The following is a 13,011-nucleotide window of genomic DNA, read 5'->3' as shown; positions in this document are numbered from 1 at the left end:
TCCATATCTCTTTTATTTACCACGTTGTTATTCTTGTTGGCGATTGTTTACGTTTGATATCTTAATTCTATTTTTAAACTGATATCTTAGTTACTCGAATTCTTTCCGTGTTTACACACGTTTTACTTTGAACAAAGTTCATGTAAACAACAATACTAAATAAATATGGAAATAATATTTTCATGCTAAGAATTATTTATTATTGACGATTGAATTATAAACCAAGGAGGGCTCTCTCTATATAGAGAGAGATTACAAACAACAGTAAGTAGAAACCATCCAAAAATAAGGATGATCGAAAACAAACATAGTATGACTAAACAAGTTGTTGATAAGGCTAGTCAGTAGTCGATTCGTGATTATCTTCCAATCAATCTTCAACGGGTTTGGGGTTCGGGCTTATCGTCAGGCGGCATTGGAGCTTGCAGTTGCTTTGAAGCTCACATATCATGGAGCAACAGGGTACATATCAAGGGATAAACGAGGCGCCAGAAGGACCTCAAGTGGGATGGCTTTGCTGATAGTCACTCCAGCACTTTCACTCATATCAATGGGTTCTTTCGATGGGTTTTTAAGCACAAATTGTTGTATTAAAGTAGCTAAAGTTATATGCAAAGACCGAAGAGCAAAGGGAATAGCAGGGCATACTCTTCTACCACTACCGAAAGGAAGCAATTCATAATTGTTTCCCCTTACATCAACATGTTTATGACTTGTCAAGAATCTTTCTGGCTGAAATTCTTCAGGATCTGAGTATTTATTAGGATCATGTTGAATTTTCCAAAGATTAGTCAATAAACGTGTGCCTTTAGGGATTTTGTAGCCACCAATAATGCAATCCTCCATGGACTCATGAGGAAGGTTTAGAGGTCCAGGCGGGTATAAACGCAGTGTTTCTTTAACGATTGCGTCAAGGTAAACAAGGTTCTTGAGGTCCGACTCCTCTACTGCTCTCTTCCTTCCAACATGCTCATCCAATTCATCTTGGGAAAGTTTTAATACTCTTGGGTTGTTGAGCAACAAACATAAAGCCCATGTTAACGTTGCAGACGATGTGTCCAAGCCCGCAGCTAAAACAGTCTGCAAGTTTGAAGTTAAAAACAAATTTCTTGTATTAGCTAGATTTCAAGCAACATGCATGCATGCTGATAATTGATTTTGTTCTTTTGCACAGCTTATCTTTGCCGCTGAAAACTGTTGCAAATACGTAGTATAATGAATGTGGAAGAAAGTATAAACGATTAATTAACAAACTCTAGCAATAGTAGCTCATAATGATGATGAGATATAGAAAGATTAATTAGGTTTACCAAACATGTAGCCTTGATTATGGTATCATGGTCAAAACCACGGAATTCCTATGGGGAGGCACCTTCAAGAACCGAAATCAGAACATCCATGAAGACTTGGCTTCTTTCATGTTGCTGCTTTTCCTCAGCCCTCACTCTCTTGTGATCCTCTAGCCATCCTGTTACAATTCCGTACATCTCTTCTCCTGTGATCTTCATTTTTTTCTCGTATCCTCCTAGGTCCAAAGGCTTGAGATATGGAATAAAATCAGACACCACAAATGTGCCCAATAACACAAAGAATTTCCTTATCACTTTTTGAAATCGAACCCCTTCTTTGTCATCAGGTGAAAACCTTTTTCCTGAAACAACCCTGACCACAACATTTAATATCAAGTTCTGAAACCATTGTTTCATATCCACCTTTACCATGTCGGAACTTCCACTCTCTTTATTCTTTGCCCAAGCCTTATATATATCTTCCATGGATGCTTTAACCTCTGAAGCACGAAGAGGTCCAAGCATCTCCACGCGTCGCTGAGAGAGAACCTCGAGCGTCAAGATCTTGCGCACTTGTCGCCAGTAGTCCCCATAAGGAGCGAGAGCCAAGATGGCATAGTTATAGCCCATGTGTTCTACTGCCATTGACTTGGGTCGACTTGCAAACACCTTATCATTTGTGGTAAAGCACTCTTTCGCCATCTCAGCGTTACTCACCACCAAAACATTGTGAACACCAAGCTTGATGGTGAAAATGGGGCCATATTTATCTGCCATGCCACCTAAGACCCTGTGAGGTAGTTCAGCTCCACCTAGAAGGCGCAGGTGTCCGATCACCGGCCATCGGCCCTTTGCTTCAGGTGGTTCTCTGTTCTTCACTCTCTTTCCTTTAAAGCTTTGCAGCAGGAATTTTAGTAGCAAAGAAAAAACAATCGCTGCTATACAGGCTGAAAATGGGAGAAACAGCTCCATGCTTTCTACGTCCAGAATGAATTATGAAAATGATCATACCGAGGGTTCATAATATATACAGATTGAACTCCCCTGGCTGCTAACGTTTTATATATATATATATATATATATATATATATATATATATATATATATATATATATATATATATATATTCAAATGGGATGGTTCTAATAATGTAAAAGTCAACAAAGTGGGCTGCTAAGTTTGTGGATACAATTGTGTTATTAAACTTAATGATCATTTAGCATAAACATATATTTAAGAGGGAATATAATTTAAGAATTGTAATATACATTTCATGGTCTTGTTTCATGGTCTTGTGTCAAAAAATGATAGAATCTTTCTGTTGATGTTTTTGACCAAATTAGATTAAGAGTAAATTCCATGAATGAACCTTAGTGTTTGGGGTAATTTGTGTGTTTCGGACAACATTTCGATACTCTCAAAACGATTTTCCTTCGATAAAACCTAGTACCAATACCACTAGGGTTTAGTCTAACGATAACCACGACAATTAACTAGTCTGACTATTATTATTATTATTATATAAGCGTTAATAACACTCAATATAACTCATAATAATAGCCCAAATAATTATTTTAAGGACGTAATAACATTCCTATAATTATTTGAAAGCTATATCAAAAATTGTGTAAGCGTAGCACACTTACAGCGAATTTTATCGAAAACCGGAACTTAATTGGAGCAGCGTTTCGAAAGCGAAAGACTCTTTTGCTCGGGACTCCGTGAGCCTCGGGGCTTCCCTCGGGAGCTAGGGGTTTTATCTAGGGCTTAGGGGGGTTTATAGCACTTAGAGAGAGAAAGTAGTGAGAGAAAGAAGGTGGAAAGGTGCAAGAAATGAAGCTTCCCTCGGTCCCCTTTTATAGGTTGCGAGGCCTCGGTACGCTGGGCGTACCTTGGACCTACCTTTGGTGTAGTGGCTCGGTCGTACTACACGTGTCCGTTCGCTGCTGGGTCATCGTGGCACTCCTCCGAACCGCTCAATCCGAAGTCCGCGGGCGTAGCCTTCTTCCGAAGCGGGGCGTACTCGGATGCGGGGCGTTCCTCTTGTACGCGAGGCGTAGCGAGGCCAGGTGTCCGAATCCGAAGACCAGACCGTGATCCGCAAGCTACGGCCCTGATCGAGCCACGTCATCCCCCTTTGCACCAGCTTCGCAAATTCGAGTTACAACTTCAAAATTTCGTAAATTTCGCGTACAACCTCAATTTTAGATGTTCTTTATATCCACGCGAAGGTGGGAACGTACCCTTCAACTTTCGTTTGGACTCTGTCGGCTAATTTTGACTCAATTTTAAATTTTATATTATTAACAGGCTGGGACAGGATTGGTCCGTTAAATTCTCATAACTTCTTCATCCGACGTCCTTTTTCGCCCATCTTTTTCTCGTTACGCTACTTTTAACGAGATCTTTGATTCTCGTTTAGGTCGTGTCGGCTAAAAATCGCTCAATCTAATATTCGAATTTGGGGCTGTACACTGCTAATCCGAAACTTCGAAAAATCATAATTTCTTCATACAAAGTCAGATTTGGGTGTTCTTTTTATCGATGTTCTTATTTAATATATTCTACGACTTTCGTTTAGATCGCTAAGGCTAAATCTCGCTCTATCATAAATTCACTATTTACGCTTCCGTGTATCGTGCCGGTTCCGTCGCGAAACTTCAACGGGTCATAACTTCTTCGTTATAACTCGGATTTCGGCGTTCTTTATATCCTCCAAATCCTTGTTTCGACCACTACAACTTTATATAAAGATATCGGGCTTATTTCATACTTTAATTTTGATGCTTATTGTTATCTTTCATTCATTATACATTTATAAGTAAATAATAAGCACAAAAATACACATAATTCACATAATACTCAAATATTTCGCCTTTATTACTTCAAAAAGAGTTAGAAGAGTTGACCTAGACTATTACATTGACAAATATACTTAGCCCTAAAACCCGGGCGTTATAATTATCTCCCCCTTAGGATGATTCCATCACGGAGTCATGCATCAGCAAACAGATGTGGATAGCGACTCATCATGTCATCCTCTGTTTCCCAAGTGAGATTCGGCCCATTCGAATGTTTCCATCGGACTAGCACTAAGTCGACCATCTTGTGTCGTAACTTTTTCGTCTTACGGTCAACAGTTGCCTCGGGCTCTTCGATCACCCTTTTATTCTCATCCATCCTTAACTCTAAGATTGGAATTATGTCGGCAACATCTCCCGTAAATTTCCTCAAATAACACACATGGAAGGTGTTATGAATACCATTGAGTTCTTCGGGTAATTCGAGCTTGTAAGCTTGGTTCCCTATATTCTGAAGAACTTTGAACGGTCCAATAAACCTTGGACTCAACTTTCCTCGTTTTCCAAATCTTATAAGTCCCTTCCACGGTGAGACTTTAAGCAAAACGGAATCCCCATCTTCAAAAGTCATTGGTCGTCTTTTCTTGTCAGCATAGCTATTCTGACGATCCTGAGGTGCTAACATCCTTTCCTTAATCACTTTCAACTTCTCAGCTGTCTCATGGACTATCTCGGGGCCCATAAACTGCTTCTCTCTAGCTTCAAGCCAACAAGACGGCGTACGACACTTCTGTCCATACAAGGCTTGATAAGGTGCCATCTTGATGCTCGAGTGGAAACTATTGTTGTAGGAAAATTCCACCAGAGGTAAGTGCTCATCCCAATTCCCTTGGAACTCAAGGGTACATGCTCTCAGCATATCCTCCAGTGTTTGAATCGTTCTTTCGCTCTGACCATTGGTTTGCAGATGGTAAGTAGTACTTAAACACAACTTCGTACCCAATTCCTCTTGTAGACTCCTCCAAAACCTCGACGTGAAACGACTATCACGATTTGATACAATCGTAAGAGGAACATTGTGAAGTCTTACAATTTCCTTCACGTAAGCATTTGCGAGCTTATCCATGCACCACTTCTCATTGGCGGCTATGAAGTGTGCACTCTTGGTGAAACGATCCATGACTACCCAAATCATGTCGTGACCGTTCTTCGTCTTGGGCAGTTTAGTCACAAAATCCATGGTGATATCCTCCCATTTACCCATGGGTACGGGTAAAGGTTCTAAACTCCCATATGATTTTTGATGTTGTGCCTTAACTCTCGCACAAGTCACACACTCGGCCACATACTTCGCAAGATCGAGCTTCATCGTCGGCCACCAGTAGTAGGGTTTTTGGTCCCTATACATTTTAGTGCTACCGGGATGAATCGAGTACATGGTCTTGTGTGCTTCTTCCATCAGAAGGTCTCTTATTCCTCCCGTCTTAGGTACCTAAATCCGATCTTGGAATACCTTCAGTCCTCGACTGTTTGTACCGAATACTAACGTTTTGCCCAAACGTTCTTCCTTTCGGACATTCTTCTCTAAAGCTTCTTCTTGGGCTTTCCTGATACTTTCCACAATCGTCGAGACGACTTCAACTCTCAACGCGCTTGGCCTTTTCCTTTCAAGATTGACTTTCCGACTGAGAGCATTAGCAACAACATTTGCTTTACCTGGGTGGTAAAGTATCTCACAGTCATAGTCCTTGAGTAGTTCTAGCCAGCGTCGTTGCCTCATGTTCAACTCCTTCTGATTAAAGAGATACTGGTGACTCTTATGATCAGTGAAGGTCTTGCACCTCGTGTCGTAGAGGTAATGCCTCCATATCTTTAAGGCAAATACTATCGCTGCCAACTCCAGATCATGAGTGGTGTAGTTCTTTTCGTGCTCTTTCAATTGTCGAGATGCGTATGCTATCACCCTTTCTCTTTGGATCAGAACACAACCCAACCCGACTCCAGAAGCGTCACTATAAACCGCGAAATCTTTGACTCCATCGGGTAGAGAAAATATCGGTGCTTCACATAACTTCTTCTTTAGTTTCTCGAATGCCTCATCGTGCTTCTCACTCCACGTATATGTAGCTCCTTTGTGGGTCAATGCTGTTAATGGAGCAGCTATCGAAGAAAATCCTTGGATAAATCGTCGATAATATCCGGCTAATCCTAGAAAGCTTCGAATCTCTGTGGGACTTTTCGGACGTTCCCACTTCATTACAGCTTCGATTTTTGTTGGGTCAACCATTATCACTTCTTGGTTAACCACATGACCCAAGAATTGGACTTCTCGGATCCAAAAATCACACTAGGAGAACTTAGCGTAAAGCTTCTCCTTCTTTAACACTTCCAACACTTCCCGTAGATGCTTGCCATGCTCCTCTTGGCTTTTCGAGTAGATCAGAATGTCATCGATGAAAACTATCATAGATTTATCGAGGAATGGTTTACAAACCCTTTTCATCAAATCCATGAATCCTGCATGAGCATTGTTTACTCCAAACGACATAACCAAGAACTCGTAGTGTCCATATCGATTTCTGAATGCAGTCTTCTCAATATCCTGTTCTCTCACCTTCAGCTGATGATATCCTGACCTAAGATTGATCTTTGAGAAGTAGCTCGAACCTTGCAGCTGATCGAATAGGTCGTCAATTCTTGGCAATGGATACTTGTTCTTCACCATTCCCTTGTTCAGCTCTCGGTAGTCTATACACATTCTCATGCTTCCGTCCTTCTTCTTTACGAATAACACCGGAGCTCCCCAGGGTGATGAACTAGGTCGAATGAAACCGTTGTCCAACAGCTCCCGAAATTGCGTCATAAGCTCCTTCATCTCCGTCAGTGCTAATCAGTAAGGTGCCTTTGCTATCGGTGTTGTACCTGGTAACAAGTCTATACGAAACTCCACTTGCCTATCAGGTGGTAATCCGAGAAGATCTTCGGGAAAGACTTCTGGATAATCACATACAACCATTATATTCTGCACCTCTTTCTTTTCCTACTTAGCATCGATTACGAATGCCAAGTATGATGCACATCCCTTGGACAAACATTTCCTGGCTTTCATCAGGGAGATGATTCCAGAATTCACTATAAATGATTCCTTTCCGGGTGGGTTTACACTTACTATCTTCTTTCGGCATTGAATCTCAACATCGTTGGCGCTAAGCCAATCCATACCCAAAATGATGTCGAAACCGTTTAACTCTATGGGTAATAGCTCCTCGTAGAATTCGTTTCCGTTTAGGTCGATGACGATGTTCTTAATACGATTACTAACATGTACGAATTTGCCACTTGCAACTTCTACAATCAGGCCATTAGCAAGTTTTTCTACAGGCAATGCTAATTTTCCACCAAATTTATGCGACACAAAAGAGTAGTTGGCTCCAGAATCAAATAGTATATTTGCAGGCAAACCATTTACAAGAAAGGTACCTGAAGCGACGTCTGCTGCCTCCTTTGCAGCCTCGAGCGTCATCTGGAGGGCTCTCACCTTCGGCTTCGGTAGTATGTGGGGCCTTGAAAAAGCACCTAGACTCTGAATTACATATAAAAACTAGCCAAGAATCAAAGGTCGATAGACTCCATAAGGAGACCATGACTTCTCTATTGACGCCAACTCTCTATCTCCAATAGCGTTAGTGGCTAGGAAATGAAAGCGAGTGAAAGATTCAATCAAATGTTAAGGGCATGAGTGGTAGATGAGCAGTTAGACCATAGGTGGTAGCCATGGAAAGATATGAGTGTTGTAAGACTGCGAGGAGGTCGTAACATTCACTATGGAGGCAGATAGATTGGAGTGTTGTAAGTCTGTTGGGGTGGCCCGTACGTAGCATTCACCGGTTTTTATCTAATTGAAAACTATTTGAGGCATGATTAGTGTTGTATTAATCATATTAACCTATTTTGTTATCATATGTGACATCCCCAAAATCATGGCCAGAAAAGACCGGTTTTTCTATTACTTTATTTCAAAATCAGAGTAATCTTTTAATAAAAGAGTTGCGGAATTTGTCCCAAAAAAATATTATGATAAAGATTTATCAAAAGCATTTCCGTAGAAATGTATTTCATTAAAAAGACTCGGGATGTCATGTTCGATACAATACATAAGTATAAACAATACAACATAGGCCTTACTACATTATTCCGTATTTACAGGCCTAAAATCCATTAATCTGTCATCCCAAGACATCACATCTATGCTCATGCGCCACTACCTGTAATACAAGAAACTGAGTGGGTCAGGCTTGGGAGTCTGGTGAGCACATAGGGTTTTCAACCCACAATAAATAAGTTTATTAACTTTATCAAACCAAATAAACCCGATTACCCATTCCCGTTATCCTTACTTTAAGTTTATTAACTTTATTACACCCATTAGTCACATGTTTGGGCTTTTGGGTCCATTAAGCATTATTGGGCCCATCAGGGTTTATTAAGTCCATTAAGCCTCATTGGGCCCATTAGGGTTTCTTGGTCCCTTGTCCAATCATCCAAATGAGTCCAAACACCATCAAAGCACACCGCCACCCGACACGGCGGCCGATAGCGGCAGCCACCACCCTACGGTGGTGGTTTGAGATTTCTTTCCATTATTCCAATTTTTACAATTACAATGAGCTCACGAAATAACACACACACACACACACTATACTAAAATAAACACACATACACAGGCGACACATGGCGGCAGCCACCATCTCACGGTGGCGGTGGTGGCATTCCCGATTTTCCAACCAAATAAAACACGCATGCACACACTATTGATAGCAGCTTGTGAAATAGATCCAGCCACCCACTTGGTGGCGTCCGACGGTGGTGATAACATGAAATGGCGGACAGCAGCAAACACCGGTGGTTTGCGATGACAGCCACCACCGTGATCTCTATATTCTTGCCCACAAAAACGTACGCTGCTCCATTATTAGCTTCTAAAAAGACCCCTAAAGCAAACACTCATGCATTCAACCACCTATAAGGCGGCAACACATCGCCGGAATGTCACAGAAACGGTGACCAATGGCGGCAGCGGCCCAAAACGGCGACTAAAGGGCTGCCAGCGGCAGCAACCGGCGTATACGGTGCCGAATCACCGAGAATAGCGAAGGAGAAGAGAGGGAGAGGTGGAAAATGGGCTTACCATCGATTTTACGGTCACTCACGACCTTCACAGCAGCAAAACCCCACTTGATCGTCAGTCTTAGCGGCCATCTCGATGAACACGTCGTTTACGGTAGCGGGGCTGCGACGACGGCGATCCTTAGCGAGGCAGCAGCGGTTGAACTCGTTCCAATGGTTGCGGCGGACGGGGAAGTGACGATCTAGGGTTATTCTTCAGCAATACAACAGGAGGGAAGAAATATGTTGGGTTAAAGTCCCGCTCCCATCAAACATATTCCTTTACACAATTGATGAGTTTAGTCCCTCCCCATTAGAAAGTTTTCAATCAAGATCCGAAATTTACTGTTTAGACCCTCAGCCTTAAAATCCTTACAACTTAGGTACAAAAGTTACCAAACAACCCCCAATATCTTAATTATGACATAATCAACCCCTCCACCTCATTTCCTTTTAAATTAATCCCAAGTAATTACCACGGAACCCTTATCTTCATAAATATTTACAAACTGAGTCCGACTCTCACACTTTTAACCCCCGACTTCTAAAAATGTGGCAACTAACTCCTCGAACCCAACACTCTGCATATATAATTATTTATTTCAGGCTACCATTCGTTCATTAATTTATTTATTTAACTAATAAATAAACGGGGTTTTACAACTCTCCCCCACTTAAATTAGATTTCATCCTTGAAATCATTCCTTACCAATCCTTACATACCAAGCCACTAAAGTAACGTAGTCTTCTTCCCGAGCACACCCTAGCCTTTCCAGGGTAGCTGTGACCAATCTTCGTAAAGCCCTAATATCCTCATATGAACGAGCTCCTCGTAACGGGATCACATCCACTTCGTCTTAATCTACTATCTTGAGATGATCTGATTACCTGACAGACCACTCATACTGAGTCATAATCGATGAATCTAGCATGTTTATCCCTCAACTGAGCAACTGGTAGCTTTTAGGTCCTCATAAGTGTAAGTGATTTATTGAGCAACTGGTAGCTTTTAGGTCCTCACAATAAAAAGGTGCACAAACCCAATTATCCCTATAAATCACTTACACTTAGCTAAGGCTCAGCTAATCTCGCTGTGAGTCACTTGTTACTCCCCAAATCATCTAGCTATCCGTGTGTACTTGCAACCTAAAACACGAATACGAACACTGCCCAAACACAGAAATTGCTCGAACACTAAACTGCCTGAGGCAGTATGTGGCTACATAGCTGCTTACCAAAAGCTACTAAGACCTCATGGGTCTTAATTCGCTTGCCAATCCTCTGAAATATTCGGTTTCCACCCGGATGCGGAGACAAAGGACTCCCTACTTAGTTGCCTCACACGACCTGTGAACGAAACCTTCTCTGGAACTAGTTGCCTCTAATTATCATGCCACTATGACTCTACTACTTTCTGATCTAACCGATCGGTTCCTTGCATCGAATCCTGTCATCATCAAAACCAAGACTAAAAGTGATTGCTACTTGACCAATGGTAGCCTTATCTCACATGACTTCTTATACAATCCATTTCTTTCCCGATCCAATAACTGTAGTGGCGCTCCTACAGTCCAATCACTGGCTCCACCAGATCCAATCCATCTAGGTAATTCCAAAATCCAATCTGTGGATTTCCTTATCCTTACCGCTACACCCGAACTGGTGGGTACGACTATTCCTTCTACGTCCTAACAACGTGCTCACACTATCTACTAACCTAGTGAATGATGCGGCTACACCCGCAGTCTCACAACACTTTATCACTATCTAGCTGCTAGTGAATACTACAGCTACACCCGTAGACTTGCAACACTCTAACACTATCTGCCAACCTAGTGAATGCTATGGATACACCCGCAGACTTACAATACCCTAACACTATCTGCTGCTAGTGAATGCTACGGCTACACCCGCAGACTTACAACACTTTCCGAACCGGGTCGAACACGCACTCGACGTAACACGCCAATACACTTGAGTCCTAAACAGAACTCTAACCTGATTCCCGAAACCTACTATCATGTGACCCCATTGTATCAGTACCGTACCCATGCCCATGATCAGAGCGTCACCATAAACCACAAAATCAATAACACCCTCTAGCAGGGTGAGAATTGGTGCCGCGTACAACCGCTATCTGAGAGCCTCGAAGGCTGCCTGTTGCCCAGGCCCCCAACGAAAGGCCACCGACTTCTTGGTCAGTCAGTTCAAAGGGATTCCTCAGCAATAAATGTCCTTAAGGCAACCATGTGGGGGATGGAGTAAATCTAATGAGCACACAGTTCGAATAAACACTTACAGGTTGCGAGCATGCTAGTGTTCCACTGGACTGTCTAGAATAGTCCATGGTCGTCATCTACACTCCGCTAGATGACTAGATCATCAATAACATCTATAACGAGGCCTCTCATTATTTCATTTCATCACACAACAACTAATACATCTACCCATATTTTACCCCAACATTTTCGTAGATATAAAATACATATAAAGTTTAAATCATTGAGAACATGTATAAAAATGTTCATCCAGCCTAGATAGCAAGTATTCAGGTAATATGCACACATAGCACATAATTTATATAAAATACTTCATATCTATGTGTAAGCTGAAAGTAACTATGCACTCACTTGAAAGGTGGTGACTCAGTACTCGGGTAACGCTTCGATACTCTTAAAACGATTTTCCATCGATAAAACCTAGTACCAATACCACTAGGGTTTAGTCTAACGATAACCGCGACAATTAACTAGTCTGACTATTATTATTATTATATAAGCGTTAATAACACTCAATGTAACTCATAATAATAGCCCAAATAATTATTTTAAGGACCTAATAACATTCCTGTAATTATTTGAAAGCTATATCAAAAATTGTGTAAGCGTAGCACACTTACAACGAATTTTATCGAAAACCGGAACTTAATTGGAGCAGCGTTTCGAAACTGAAAGGCTCTTTTTCTCAGGACTCCGGGAGCGTCGGGGCTTCCCTCGGGAGCTAGGGGCTTTATCTAGGGCTTAGGGGGGTTTATAGCACTTAGAGAGAGAAAGTAGTGAGATAAAGAAGTTGGAAAGGTGCAAGAAATGAAGCTGCCCTCGGTCCCCTTTTATAGGCTGCGAGGCCTCGGTACGCTGGGCGTAGTGGCTTGGTCATACTACACAAGTCGCTTCGCTACTGGGTCATCGTGGCACTCCTCCGAACCGCTCAATCCGATGTCCACTGGGCGTAGCCTTCTTCCGACGTGGGGCGTACTCGAAAGCGGGGCGTTCCTCTCGTACACGAGGCGTAGCGAGGCCAGGTGTCTGAATCCGAAGACCAGACCGTCATCCACAAGTTACGGCCTGATCGAGCCACGTCATCCCCTTTGCACCAGCTTCGCAAATTCGAGTTACAACTTCAAAAATTCGTAACTTTCGCGTACGACCTCCATTTTCAATGTTCTTTTTATCTACACGAAGGTGGGAATGTACTATACAATTTTCATTTAGACTCCGTCGGCTAATTTGGAATCGATTTTAAATTTTATATTATTAACAGGCCGGGACATGATTGGTCCGTTAAATTCTCATAACTTCTTCATCCGACGTCCGTTTTCGCCCATGTTTTTCTCATTACGCTACTTTTAATGAGATCTTAAATTCTCGTTTAGGTCGTGTCGGCTAAAAATCGCTCGATCTAATATTCGAATTTCGGGCTGTACACTTCGAAAAATCATAACTTCTTCATACAAAGTCAAATTTGGGCGTTCTTTT

General features: G+C 41.9%; 1 pseudogene; it reads right to left on the bottom strand.

The window, feature by feature from the left end:
* Positions 1-266: 266 nt before the first annotated feature.
* On the bottom strand, positions 267-2,323 carry LOC145034109 (cytochrome P450 CYP82D47-like; annotated as a pseudogene).
* Between the last annotated feature and the right edge of the window lie 10,688 nt (positions 2,324-13,011).

The sequence above is a fragment of the Lactuca saligna genome, chromosome 3, assembly GCF_052625555.1.
Source record: "Lactuca saligna cultivar CGN05327 chromosome 3, ASM5262555v1, whole genome shotgun sequence".
NCBI lineage: Eukaryota > Viridiplantae > Streptophyta > Magnoliopsida > Asterales > Asteraceae > Lactuca > Lactuca saligna.
The sequence above is the reverse complement of the archived record's forward strand: the minus strand, read 5'-3'. Positions and strand labels throughout refer to the sequence as shown.